Source organism: Pristiophorus japonicus, chromosome 14 (genome assembly GCF_044704955.1).
Source record: "Pristiophorus japonicus isolate sPriJap1 chromosome 14, sPriJap1.hap1, whole genome shotgun sequence".
Classification (NCBI taxonomy): Eukaryota; Metazoa; Chordata; class Chondrichthyes; family Pristiophoridae; genus Pristiophorus; species Pristiophorus japonicus.
This window is the reverse complement of record NC_091990.1, coordinates 127,135,069-127,150,116: the sequence shown is the minus strand read 5'-3', so window position 1 is coordinate 127,150,116 and position 15,048 is coordinate 127,135,069. Positions and strand designations below refer to the sequence as shown.

General features: G+C 46.7%; 1 pseudogene; it reads right to left on the bottom strand.

Moving 5' to 3' along the window:
• Positions 1 to 14,038: 14,038 nt before the first annotated feature.
• LOC139280316 (5S ribosomal RNA) lies at positions 14,039 to 14,157 on the bottom strand (annotated as a pseudogene).
• Between the last annotated feature and the right edge of the window lie 891 nt (positions 14,158 to 15,048).

Sequence of the window (15,048 nt, the reverse complement as noted above, 5' to 3'; positions counted from 1 at the left end):
AGAATAAGGCTCCCTTTACACCAATGCTTTTCCCTGTGAACACGAGAAGAGAACCCTCTGTTGCACCAGTGTGACACTTTTTTCCTGTTTCCCATACCTACTATTTTATGTCCCCTAACCTCAGCCCTCCCCCCACCCCAGCCCGGAGTGAGTTCCCAATTTAGTGTGTATTAGTGCCAAATTAAGCAGTTTTGTATTAGTGGCCAAATTCTGGTAGGAACTGGATTGAGATTCAGATTTATTTCACTGCAGCCAGCATAGATTCTCACCCTATCAGTCTTGGCTAGATTTGAACCCAGAGGTGAAAGGGTAGTGTTTATCCCACTGTACCATCCGATTCCCACAACTTCTAGTTTTCTGATTTTGTTTTCAGAGAACACACATTTTTTGCACTCATTCGCGAAAGCTTTCTATCACATATTGGGAAAAATTACCACTTTCATGTAAATGCTATTTGCTTCCTCCTTCTTCTGAATTATGCTGGACTATGGTTCCGTGGATGCCAGCAAGACTTCGGTGCCTCATCTGAAGGGATATTTTTTTTCTTATCTGCATCTAGACAAGGCAGTTATTTGCCGAACGGATCAGATGCCCTTTCTAGAAACCAGCTGATTTTCTAGCCCATTGATTTCTACAACCGTAATGAGGAAACTGGCATGAAATAACTGCAGCCAGGCAACCTGGGTGAGGATGGCAAGGTAGAGGCCGTCTTTGTCTCTGAAGAAACCACTTCAAATCATTGATGCTCTGAACCATTAAGGAAGATCGTACGCCGCAATGTGCGACTTTTCATCATCATCATCATAGGGCGGTCCCTCAAAATCGAGAAAGACTTGCTTCCACTCCAAAAGTGAGTTCTCAGGTGACTGTAGAGTCCAATAGGGGAATTACAGTCTCTGTCACAGGTGGGACAGGCAGTCGTTGGAGGAAAGGGTGGGTCGGAAGTCTAGTTTGCTGCACGCTCCTTCCGCAGTCTGCGTTTGGTTTCTGCATGCTTCTCGACGACGAGACTCGAGGTGCTCAGCACCCTCCTGGATGCTCTTCCTACACTTAAGACGGTCTTGGGCTAGGGATTCCCAGGTGTTGGTGGGGATGTTGCACTTTATCAAGGAGGCTTTGAGGGTGTCCTTGAAATGTTTCCTCTGCCCACCCGGGGCTCGTTTGCCATGTAAGATTTCCAGTAGAGCGCTTTCTTTGGGAGTGCTCGTGTTGGGCATGCAGACGATGTGGCCCACCTAACAGAGCTGGTTGAGTGTGATCAGTGCTTCGATGCTGAGGATGTTGGCCTGATCGAGAACATTGACGTTGGTGCATCTATCCTCCCAGTGCATTTGCAGGATCTTGCGGAGGCAGCGCTATTGGTACTTCTCCAGCGCTTTGAGGTGCCTACTGTATATGGTCCACGTCTATGAGCCATATAGAATGACAGGTATCACTACTGCCATGTAGACCATAAGCTTGGTGCCACATTTGAGGTCTTCAAACACTCTCTTCCTCAAACGATCGAAGGCTGCGATGGCAAACTGGAGGCGGTGTTGGACCTTATCGTCGATGTCTGTCCTTGCTGATAGTAGGTTCCCGAGGTATGGAAAATGGTCCACGTTGTCCAAGGCCGCGCCGTGGATTTTGATGACTGGGGAGCAGTGCTGTGTGGCGGGGTCAGGTTGGTGGAGGACCTTTGTCTTACAGAGGTTTAGTGTAAGGCCCATGCTTTCATATGCCTCGGTGAAGGTGTTGACGATGGCTATGAGTTCAGCCTCTGAATGTGCACAGACACAAGCGTCATCCGCACACTGTAGTTCGATGACAGAGGATGGGACGACCTTGGATCTAGCCTGGAGGCGATGAAGGTTGAACAGGTTCCCATTGGTTCTATAGTTTAGTTCTACTCCAGCGGGGAGCTTGTTGAGAGTGAGAAAGATCGAGAGAACGTTGGCGTGATGATGCAGCCCTGCTTGACCCCGGTCTGTGCATTGGGTCTGTGGTGGATCCATTAGTCAGAATCATGGCTTGCATGTCGTCGTGGAGCAGACAGAGGATGGTGACAAACTTTTGGGGGCAGCTGAAATGGAGGAGGATGCTCCACAGTCCCTCACGGTTAATAGTCAAAGGCCTTTGTGAGGTCAAAGAAGGCCATGTACAAGGGTTGGTGCTGTTCCCTGCATTTCTCTTGTAGTTGTCACACGGTGAAGATCATGTCCGTTGTACCCCTTAGTGGACAGAATCCACATTGTGACTATGGGAGGAGTTCTTCAGCCACAGGGAGAAGAGGTTGAGGAAGATTCTTGCGATGACTTTCCCAGTGGCCGACAGCATGGAGATTCCTCTGTAGTTGCTGCAGTCAGACTTATCCCATTTTCTGAAGATGGTCATGATTACAGCATCTCTGAGATCTCCCATCCTGCTCTCCTCCTTCCAGATAAGAGAGGTGAGGTCATGCATTCATGCCAAAAGTGCTTCTCTGCTATACTTTAGTGCCTCAATGGGGATTCCACCTGTTCCTGATGCCTTGTTGTTCTTGAACTAACGGATGGCCTTTTCTACCTCATGCAGAGCTGGGGTTTGCTGAGATGGTGGCGGGTAGCATGCTGTGGGATGGAGTCCAGAACACTCATGTCAAAGGCAGAATCTTGATGAAGGAAATCTTCAAAGTACTCCTTCCAGCAGGCCCTGACTGCCTCGGTGTCCTTAATGAGTGTCTCCCCATTCTTGGCCAGCAGTGGGATGGGGCCTTGGGTGCTTGAGCTGTAGGTGGACTTAACTGCGGTAAAGAATCCTCGCATATCATGGTTGTCGGCCAGCTGTTGGATCTCCTACTTTCTCCACCTACCATCTATTCTTTAGGTTGCAGGTTTTTTGTTGGACCTCAGCGTTCAGCCACATGTAGAGCTGCTTTGCTGCTCCCGAATTGGGTTGCTGCTTTAAGTTCAGAAATGCCCTGCGCTTGCGGTTCATTAGCTCCTGGATCTCCTAGCCATTCTCGTCAAACCAGTCTTGGTGTTTCCTGATTGAGTGACCGAACGTCTCTTCACAGGTGCTGGTTATGGAGGCCTTGAGGGAAGACCAGGCGCTGTGGGCACTCTGCATCTCGGGGTCATCGAGGGTTGCCAGGTTGGCAGTGAGGTGCTGGCTGTATAGGGCTCTCTTAACTGGGTCTTTGAGTGTCCTGGTGTGATTTTTCTGTGGCATTGCTTGTGTTGCTGTCGCCACTTTGGGACTATATTGATGTTGATGATGGAACAGATTAGGCGGTGGTCCGTCCACCATCTTTTCTACCTTGTGCAGATCCAAGCTGGCCATCTGCTGCCATCCTTCACTCTTCTCTCCTCCAATCTCCCCTCTCCACTGTTCAAACCTAAAAGTGGGTGTAGTTCCTACACCTAAAGTATTTCTCTTACCCCTAAAACCTGTGCTGCAAGGGCAGCTACCTGAACCCACTGCCCATCCCCCAACCATGCCTGCCCACCTCCATCACTGAGCGTTGGACTTACCTTCCAGATCGACCTTCCTACCACCAAACTTTTCGCTCCCCACTGGATGTGGCTGACTCAGCTGCTGCACCCGAACCCTGAGAGCGTCCGGTGAGCCTCCGACCAGCTCCGACCTCAGGTTTGGGCCCTCCCTTCTCTCTCTGCCCTCACACTCGGGCCTCTACTCCTCCGGCGATGTCCTGGCCTTCCTTCCTTCCACCGGCAATGTTCTGGTCGCCTTCTCCCCGCTGATCCCACTTGGCTTATCAAAGAGTAATGTTGCAACGGTGTGGGCCAACAGAGGAAGAATCAAATCAGGTATCATCGAAGATAAAACGCAAATCCAGAGAAGCTGTTGATGTTGATTGATGAAGATCTTGATGAAGGAGTCTATCATTAGTATAAAACAGCCAGAGAGAGTAACATTACATGTTGGGTGATCTGTTGACATGCAAAGGTCAAAACATCTGCCAGTCATTCCTGGAACGGAAGATCTTTTTCGATTGGTGGAAGGAAGGAAGAAATGAAGAAGGAAAGAAAGGAAGAAAGAAAGAAAGGTATTTATATAGCACCTTTCAGAACCTCAGGATTTTCCAAAGCTCTTTACAGTCTATAACGTGCTTTTGAAGTGTAGCTAGTGTTAACAATGTAGAAACAGAGTGAATTGAGAAAAAAATGAATAATATGAAGCAATAGAACCATTGAACCATAGAATAGTACAGCACAGAAGGAGGCCATTCGACCCATCAAGTCTGTGCCGGCTCTTTCAAAGAGCAATTCAGTTAGTCCCAATTCCCCCCTCTCTTTCATCATACCCCTGCAATTTTTTCCACCTTCAAGTATTTATCCAACTCCCCTTTTGCAGGTTACAATTTAATCTGTACCCATCACCCTGTGAGAAGGCCTGCGAGAGGGAGAAGGAACACTCCTGCTGATCTCTCGGTGAGCGGTGCAGCCTCCCATCAGCTAACACAGCAACATAGCCAGTGGTCATGCAACGGACAGCAGAGAAGAAACACTTGTATTTATATAGCGCCTTTCACGACCACCAGACGTCTCAAAGCGCTTTACAGCCAATGAAGTACATTTGAAGTGTAGTCACTGTTGTAATGTGGGAAACGCGGCAGCCAACTTGCGCACAGCAAGCTCCCACAAACGGCAATGTGATAATGACCAGATAATCTGTTTTTGTTATGTTGATTGAGGGATAAATATTGGCCAGGACACCGGGGATAACTTCCGCTGCTCTTCTTCGAAATAGTGGCCGTGGGATCTTTGACATCCACCTGAGAGAGCAGACAGAGTCTCGGTGTAACATCTCATCTGGAAGACAGCACCTCCGGCAATCTATGCTGTAGTTTTTTTAACAGAATAAAATGATGTTCAATTCAAATTCGTCGTTTCTTCATTTTTCTGATGCAGAAAATCACTAAACCCGACTGTAGTGAACACCCTGATATAATGATCTTTTCTGCCATCCCAAAAGACATTCGTTATAGTGAGGTTCGACTATACTCCAAACAGGTGAAATAATATGGACAAATATATCATAAAAAAGTATTTTTTTTGAATCTTCTACAATGTCAGGATGCTTTATCTTCGTTGTATATCTCTGTAGCACCTTGGCACATTTTTCTACATTAAAGACGTTATATAAAAGTAAGTTGTTACTGTTGCTTTAAATGTGCTCTTGCCAAATAAAACAGCTCCAGCCACCCATTCCATTATCTATATGAATTGCCTCGTTGGAGGTTTGCTTACGAAGAATCCTGAGAATGTACACTTCAGGAAGGAATGGTGTACCTGAGAAAGATCTGATCTTTAGTGTTTAAAGTGAAAGTATTTGGCATGGAAGGTGGGCCACCACTTTAAGTGAGAAATCTATAAATACAATCAATACAGGCATATAGATGTGAAATTATGCAGGTGCTGATATCACTGTTCCCGTTGAGTTCTGGTTGATATGAATACCTATGAATCGTGTGGTGCTTCACCTATCAATGGCACGATCCTCAAAAGGAGTGAGAATCTTACATTCAATACTCGCTGTGCAGTCACTGCGTCAGCGTGGCTCGGTGGTAACACTCTGCACTGTCGGAGGTGTCGTCCTTCAAATGAGACGTTAAACCAAGGTGCACATAAAAGATCCCATGTCACTATTTCGAAGAAGAGTAATGGAGTTCTCCCCGGTGTCCAAGCCAATCACCATAACAAAACAGATTATCTGGTCATTATCACATTGCAGTTTGTGAGAGCTTGCTGTGCTCAAATTGGCTGCTGCATTTCTTACATCACAACAGTGACTAACATTCCAAAAGTATTTCATTGGCTGTGAAGCACTTTGAGACATCCAGTGGTCGTGAAAGGCGCTATATCAATGAAAGTCTTTCTTTCTATCTGTTCATTATGACATTGCTGTTTGTGGGATCTTGCTGTGTGTAATGTATTTGCTTCATAGGTTACATAAGATCATAAGAACATAAGAAATAGGAGCAGGAGAAGGCCATATGGCCTCTTGAGCCTGCTCCGCTATTTAATACGATCATGGCTGATCCGATCATGGAATCAGGTCCGCTTCCCTGCCCGCTCTCCATAACCCCTTATTCCCTTATCGTTTAAGAAACCATCGATTTCTGTCTTAAACTTATTCAATGTCCCAGCTTCCACCGCTCTCTGCGGCAGTGAATTCCACAGATCCACAACCCTCAGAGAGAAGAAATTTCTCCTCATCTCTGTTTTAAATGGGTGGCCCCTTATTCTAAGATCATGCCCTAGTCTCCTCTATTAGTGGAAACATCCTCTCTGCATCCACCTTGTCAAGCCCCCTCATAATCCTATACGTTTCGATAAGATCACCTCCCATTCTTCTGAATTCCAATGAGTAGAGAATCAACCTACTCAACCTTTCCTCATAAGTCAACCCCCTCATCCCTGGAATCAACCTAGTGAACCTTCTCTGAACTGCTTCAAAAGCAAGTATATCCTTTCATAAAAATGGAAACCAAAACTGCATGCAGTATTCCAGGTGTGGCCTCACCAATACCCTGTACAACTGTAGTAAGACTTCCCTGCTTTTATACTCCATCCCCTTTGCAATAAAGGTCAAGATTCCATTGGCCTTCCTGATCACTTGCTGTACCTGCGTACTGACCTTTTGTGTTTCATGCACAAATATCCCCAGGTCCCGCTGTACTGCAGCACTTTTCAATCTTTCTCCATTTAAATAATAATTTGCTCTTTGATTTTTTTTCTGCCAAAGTGCATGACCTCACAGTTTCCAACATTATACTCCATCTGCCAAATTTTTTCCCACTCACTTAGTGTTATGTATGTAAACTTGTATATACCTTGTACAACCACCAGAGGGCTCATCCCCTGGAGTCCCAAAGGATCCCACAATCCCTTGGGAGTACAGATAGTTAAGAAGGCCTCACAGGCTGGAGAGGCACTCTGGAGACCTGCAATAAAAGACTAGGGTCACACTTTACTTTGAGCTCACAGTATCCAGTCAGACTCTTTGTTCATGTATAACAACTGGCGACGAGATACAGATGACGAACCCAACAATGCAGAGAACAGTGGGCATCCTGGAGAAATTCTCGGAGGGAGATGATTGGGAAACTTTCGTGGAGTGACTCGACCAATACGTCGTGGCCAATGAGATGGAAGGAGAAGCGAACGCTGCCAAACAAAGGGCGATTCTCCTCACCGTCTGCAGGGCACCAATGTATGGCCTCATGAAAAATCTGCTTGCTCCAGCGAAACCCACAGAGAAATCGTACAATGATTCGTGCACACTGGTCTGGGAGTATCTAAACCTGAAGGAAAGCATTCTGAAGACGAGGTACCGGTTCGACACCTAAAAAGGTCTGAAGGCCAGGAAGTGGTGAGTTATGTCGCTGAGCTAAGACTCCTTGCAGGGCATTGCGAATTTGAAGGACATTTGCAGCACATGCTCAGAGACCTTTTCTTACTTGGCATTGGCCATGAAATGATACTTCGCAAACTTTTGACTGTAGAGACCCCAACCTTGAATAAGGTCATAGCGATAGCTCAGGCGTTCATTGCCACCAGTGACAATACTAAGCAAATCTCTCAGCACCCAAGTGCTGCTACAAGTACTGTGAACAAAGTGATGTTGTTTTCAAATCGCAGCGTATAGGGCAGGCCCCTCTTGCCTGCAGCTGCACATCCGCAGATGTCTCAGAGTCCAGGTTGATGAATGCAAGGCCATTAACACCATGTTGGTGCTGCAGGGGTAATCATCGTTTCCATTCATGCCGCTTCAAAGGGTACATTTGCAAGGGCGGTGGAACAATGGGACACCAACAACGTATGTGCAGGCGAGCTGCAAACCGTGCTAATCCTGCAAACCACCATGTTGCAGAGGAGCACAGATCCATGGCGGATCACGATGAACCAGAGCCTCAGACTGAGGAGGCAGAGGTATATGGGGTGCACACATTTACCACAAAGTGGTCCCCAATAATGCTGAAGGTTGAATTAAATGGACTCTCGGTGTCAATGGAGCTGGACAAGGGCGCGAGCCAGTCCATTATGAGCAAAAGGACTTATTAAAAATATGGTGCAGCAAGACCTCAAGGCCAGTCTTGACTCCCATTCGCACGAAACTGAGAACTTACACAAAGGAACTGATTCTCGTAATTGGCAGTGCTACTGTAAAGGTCTCCTACGATGAAGCGGTGCACAAGCTACCACTCTGGGTGGCACCGGGCGATGGTCTCACGCTGCTCGGCAGGAGCTGGCTGGGAAATATATGCTGGAACTGGGACGATGTCCGAGCGCTCTCGCCCGCTGACGACATTTCGTGTGCCCAGGTCTTAAACAAGTTCCCTTCGCTGTTCGAACCAGGCATCGGGAAATTCCAAGGAGCAAAAGTGAAGATCCATCTAATTCCGGAGGCATGACCCAGCCATCACAAGGCAAGAGCAGTACCGAACATGATGAGAGAAAGGGTAGAGATCAAGCTGGACAGGCTGCAACGAGAGGGCATCATTTCGACGATCGAATTCAATGAGTGGGCCAGTCTGATTGTTCCCGTCCTCAAGCGAGATGGCACCATCAGAATCTGTGGTGATTACAAAGTAACTATCAATCATTTCTCCCTGCAGGATCAATACCCACTATGAAAGGCTGACAACCTTTTTGCTACACTGACAGGTGGAAAGACGTTCATGAAGCTGGACTTGACCTCGGCCTACATGATGCAGGAGCTGAAGGAATCATCGAAGGGCCTCACCTGCATCAACACGCACAAAGGTCTCTTCATTTATAACAGATGCCCGTTTGGAATTTGATCAGCCGCGGCGATATTCCAGAGAAACATGGAAAGCTTTCTGAAGTCAGTCCCGCGCATGGTGGTCTTCCAAGACAACATCTTGGTTACAATCAGGACACAGTCGAGCATCTGCAGAACCTGGAGGAGGTTCTTAGTCGACTCAACCACGTGGAGCTCAGGTTAAAACGCTCAAAGTGCATTTTCCTGGCACCTGAAGTGGAGTTCCTGGGGAGAAGAATCGCAGCAGACGGCATCAGGCCCATCGATTCGAAGACGGAGGCAATCGAGAAAGCACCAAAGCCACAGAACGCGACGGAGCTGCGGTCGTTTCTAGGACTCCTGAACTACTTTGGTAACTTCTTACCGGGTCTCAGCACACTGCTAGAACCACTGCACACCTTACTGCGTAAAGGAGACGAATGGGTTTGGGGCAAAAGCCAAGAAAATGTCTTTGTAAAAGCTAGAAAATTGTTATGCTCAAACAAATTACTTGTGTTGTATGATCCATGTAAACGTTTGGTACTAGAATGTGATGCATCGTCGGGCGTATGGCGTCGGGTGTGTATTGCAACAAGCTAATGAATCTGGGAAATTGCAACCGGTTGCCTATGCATCCAGGAGTCTGTCTAAGACTGAGAGAGCCTGCAGCATGATTGAAAAAGAAGTATTAGCGTGTGTCTATGGGGTAAAGAAAATGCATCAATATCTGTTTGGGCTGAAATTTGAATTGGAAACGGATGTTAAGCCACTAATATCCCTGTTTTCTGAGAATAAGGGAATAAATACTAATGCATCGACCCGCATCCAGAAATGGGCGTTCACGTTGTCCGCATACAACTATGCCATCCGTCACAGGCCAGGCACAGAAAACTGTGCCGATGCTCTCAGTAGGCTGCCATTGCCCACCACGGGGGTGGAAATGGCGCAGCCCACAGATTTAGTCATGGTTATGGAAGCATTCGAGAGTGAGCAATCACCCGTCACAGCCTGACAGATTAGAACCTGGATGAGCCAGGACCCCTTACTGTCCCTCGTAAAAAATTGTGTGCTTCACAGGGGCTGGTCCAGTGTCCCAATGGAAATGCAGGAAGATATAAAGCCGTACCAGCGGCGCAAAGGTGAAATGTCTATACAGGCAGACTGCCTTCTGTGGGGTAATCGGGTAGTGGTCGCCAAGAAGGGCAGTGACACTTTCATCAGTGACCTCCACAGCACCCACCCAGGCATCGTAATGATGAAAGCGATAGCAAGATCCCACATGTGGTGGCCCGGTATCGATGCGGACTTAGAGTCCTGCGTGCACAAATGTAACACAGCTCGCAGTTAAGCAACGCATCCAGGGAGGCGCCACTAAGTTTATGGTCTTGGCCCTCCAAACTGTGGTCTAGGGTCCATGTCGACTATGCAGGCACGCTTTTGGGTAAAATGTCCCTTGTGGTTGTAGATGCGCACTCCAAATGGATTGAATGTGAGATAATGTCGGCAAGCACGTCCGCTGCCACCACTGAAAGCCTGTGGGCCATGTTTGCCACGCACGGACTACCTGATGTCCTGTGAGCGACAATGGGCCATGTTTTACTAGTGCCGAGTTCAAAGAGTTCATGACCCGTAACGGGATCAAACATGTTACATCTGCCCCGTTCAAACCAGCATTTGCACCAAGACGATCAACCAGGGAAAGAAAGGCACCAGATCGACTCACCTTGTAAATAGTTACACTGTTGACTTGGGGGGGGGGAGTGTTGTTATGTATGTAAACTTATATATACCTTGTACAGCCACCAGAGGGCTCAACCCCTGGAGTGCCAAGGGATCCCACAATCCCTTGGGACCACAGGTACTTAAGGAGGCCTCACAAGCTGGAGAGGCACTCTGGAGACCTGCAATAAAAGACTAAGGTCACACTTTACTTTGAACTCACAGTATCCAGTCAGACTCTTTATTCATATATAACACTTAGCCTGTCTGTCCTTTTGCATATTTTTTGTGTCCTCCTCACACATTGTTTTTCCTCCCATTTTTCTATCATCTGTAAACTTGGTTACGTTACACTCAGTCCCTTCCACCAAGTTATTAATATAGATTGTATAAAGTTGGGGTCCCAGCACTGATCCCTACGGCACCCCACTGGTTACTGATAGCCAACCCGAGAATAAATCATTTATCCCTACTTCTATTTTCTGTTCGTTAGCCAATCCTCTATCCATGCTAATATATTACCCCCAACCCGGTGAACTTTTATCTTGTGCAGTAACATTTTACGTGGCACCTTGTCAAATGCCTTCTGGAAATCCAAATACACCACATCCACTGGTTCCCCTTTATCCACCCCATCCTCAAACATGACTTCCCCTTCATAAATCCATGCTGACTCTGCCTGACCGAATTTTGCTTTTCCAAATGTCCTGCTACTGCTTCTTTAATAATGGACTCCAACATCTTCCTAACCACAGATGTTAGGCTAACTGGTCCATAGTTTCCTTCTTTTTGTCTGCCTCCTTTTTTAAATAGGGGCGTTACATTTGCAGTTTTCCAATCTGCTGGGACCTCCCCAGAATCCAGGGAATTTTTGTAAATTACAACCAATGCATCCACTATCCCTGCCACTACTTCTCTTAAGACCCTAGGATGCAAACCATCAGGTCCAGGGGATTTATCCGCCTTTAGTCCCATTATCTTACTGAGTACCACCTCCTTAGTGATTGTGATTGTGTTAAGTTCCTCCCCCCATATAGCCCCTTGACTATCCACTGTTGGAATATTGTTAGTGTCCTCTACCGTAAAGACTGATACAAAATATTTGTTCAGAGTTTCTGCCATCTCCATGTTCCCCATTACTAATTCCCCAGTCTCGTCCTTTAAGGGACCAACATTACTGTAGCCACTCTTTTCCTTTTTATATACCTATAGAAACTCTTGCTATCTGTTTTTCTGTTTTATATTTCGTGATAGTCTATCTTCCCTTAATCATTTTTTTAGTTATTCTTTGTTGGCTTTTAAACACTACCCAATCTTCTGTCCTCCCATTAGTTTTGGCCACATTGTATGCCCTTGTTTTTAATTGGATACCGTCCTTTATTTCTTTAGTTAGCCACGGATGGCTATCTTTTCTCTTATGCCCTTTCCTCCTCACTGGAATATATTTTTCTTGAGAGTTGTGAAATATTCCTTAAATGTATACCTCTGTTCATCAACCGTCCTACACTTTAACCTATTTTCCAACTCCACTTTACCCAACTTTGCCCTCATACCTTCATAGTCTCCTTTATTTAAGCTTAGTCCGCTGGTTAGAGATCCAACTTTCTCATCCTCCATCTGAATTTGAAATTCAATCATGCTATGATCACTCATTTCAAGGGGATCTTTTACTTGGAGATTGTTTATTAATCCTGTCTCATTACACAGGACCAGATCGAAGATAGCCTATCCCCTGGTTGGTCCCGTTACATACTGCTCAAGGAACCCGTCCCTTACGCACTCTATGAACTCCTCCTCAAGGCTACCCTGACCAATTTGATTTGTCCAATCAAAATGGAGGTTAAAATCACCCATGATTATTGCAGTTCCCTTTTTACAAGCCCCCACTATTTCCTGGTTTATCCTCCGACCAACAGAGTTGCTAAATTGTTAGGGGGCCTATAGACTACACCCACCAGTGACTTTTTCTCTTTATTATTCCTTATCTCCACCCAAACTGTTTCAACATCCTGATCCTTTGAGCCAATATCATTTCTCACTATTGCAGTGATTCCATCCTTTATCAATAAAGCTATCCCACCCCCTTTTCCTTTCTGTCTGTCCTTCTGGATTGTCAAATACCCCTGAATATTTAGTTCCCAGTCCTGGTCACCTTGCAACCATATCTCTGTAATGGCTATCAGATCATACCCATTTGTCTCAATTTGTGCCATTAACTCATCTATTTCTTTGCTTAAGAATTTATCGCTATTCAGAACTAGTTGGTTTATTAGCAAAAGGTTTAACAATCACACTACATATTACCAGCTCATCCACCAGGCTCACAATCAGCTGCCTCATCGTGGAGCTCCCGAACCCAACTGACTGGGGTTGTATTGGGTCTTGTGAACATCACGTGACTGGCTAAGCCACTTCCAACTCAACAACTCTGCAACTATTTTGTTGTATACTTTAATCAAGTACCCCCTGATTAAAAGGGGTCACACTCCAAAACCTTTTCAGGTGCCCCCTTGTTTTTTTTTCTGAGGGCACCAAAACACAAATTATACAAGTGTCCCCTGGCTAAAAGGGCGGAGGAGGATGGGGGGAGGGCACTAAAACCGACAAACATAGACAAATTAACCTTTAGATAAGTGGTTCAAATTAAAATTTGGTTGCTGGGGGTGAGTCCCTCCGGCGCCCACCTCTCGCGGAAGGCCGCGAGCGTACCGGTGGACACCACGTGTTCCAACTCCAGGGATACCCTGCCTCGGATGTAACCATGGAAGAGAGGCAGGCAGTTGGGCTGAACGACCCCCTCGATTGCCCGCTGCCTGGACCAGCTGATGGCCCCCTTGGCCGTGCCCAGGAGCAGTCCTATGAGGCCGTCCTTCGACCTGCCTGCTCCCCAATGCACAGGGTGTCCAAAGATCAGGAGTGTGGGACTGAAGTGCAACCAGAATTTGAGGAGCAGCCCCTTCAAATATTGGAAGAGGGGCTACAACCTCGCACATTCAACAAAAACATGGAACGGCCTGGGAGCCCATGAACCAACTTTAAAAACTTTTTGCACAGGACTGCTCCGTGCAACACACTCCAGGCCAAGCCCCCAATAAATACAGTGAGGAATCCAGCGTAGGCAGCACTCCATTGGGAACTCACACCTCCTCCGGATGGCAAGATAGTGCACCATGGTGTGTCCGGATGGCAAACGAGGATGGCAAGGTTGAGAGTGTGCAGGAGCAGCCCGTACAGGAAACCCCTCCGCGCAGAACTGAAAGGCACGGAGGGGATTTCCCCGAGGCGGCTCAAGTTGTGAGGCACCGGCTCCCGAGGGAGGTTCCGGGGTTTGGCGCCGATGAGGAATTCCATCTGGACAGGGGTCAGTTTGGACAGGATCTCCCCACGTGCTTGAGCCTCCTCGACACACCTAACTGAGTCAGGGCCCAGTGCTGTTTTTAGCGACTCAATGGCATTGGCCGCACGGCAGACGTCGGACCAGGGTAGGCGCTGTGCCAGCTTGTCTGGCACCATCCAGCCCGTTCCTCCGCCATCGAGTAGGTCAACAGCTCTACAACTCTTTTAGTTTTAAAGTCGACTGCACCTGGTATTCCCAGGCGGTCTCCCATCCAAGTACTAACCAGGTCTGCCTCTGCTTAGTTTCTGAGATCAGACGAGATCGGGCATTTTCAGATTAGTGTGGCCATAGGCCAACAGCTCTACAAAGCTGTGAGCATGCTCACAGGTGCATACATTATAGTGTGCAAATTGGCTGCTGTGTTTCCCAACATTACAATAGTTCAGAAGATATTTCATTGGCAGTGAAGCACTTTGTGACGTCCTGAGGTTGTGAAAGGCACTATAACAATGCAAGTCCTTTCTTTCATTATCTCTTATAATTTTCCAGCCCATAGTTTCCAGTTTCTTTCTTGGGCTGCTAAAGTGGGTGAAAGTCCAGTAGTGACAAAGACTAACATTTAAGTCAGGGAATGAACTGAAAATATCACTGCAGAAATGTTATAAGAAAAGTTCCCACGGTATATTCCTGACAAAACATATTCCACTTTTCATAAATGCCACAATACACTAAGGCAGAAATGTCTCAGCAAAGAAAAAAAGCAAATAGGAATTTTGACAAAAAATGTCAGAGTAGGAATTACTGTTTGGGCTGTTAATGCATGAACGTTTCAGATGCTTGTATCAAAGTTCCTCTCTCTCGTAAACTTTAATGGAAATGTTGTGTTTTCAGTAAGGACTAAGCAGGCTGGTTCAGTACTATATTAGGTAGTGCACTTAGCCACTGGGCCAGTGAGGGAGTTGGTAAGTGGCATTTGAATCACTTCCTTGCATTTGCAGGTTGGGTGCTGAATTAAAATGGGCACTTACCTAAATGTGTGAGTCCAGACAATGAGTATCGGGAGAATATTCAACCAGTGAGGCATCAGAGCTCAAGCTGATCTTGTCCCCATTTGACATCCGCAAACATAAACTTACCAGCAGGAGTTAAGTCGCTTACAATTTGATTTGTTGCAATGTTTTGCTCTCGATTGAACGAATCGACAAACAATATTTTTGCAAGTCCCTAACCTTCTGCTGGCTCGG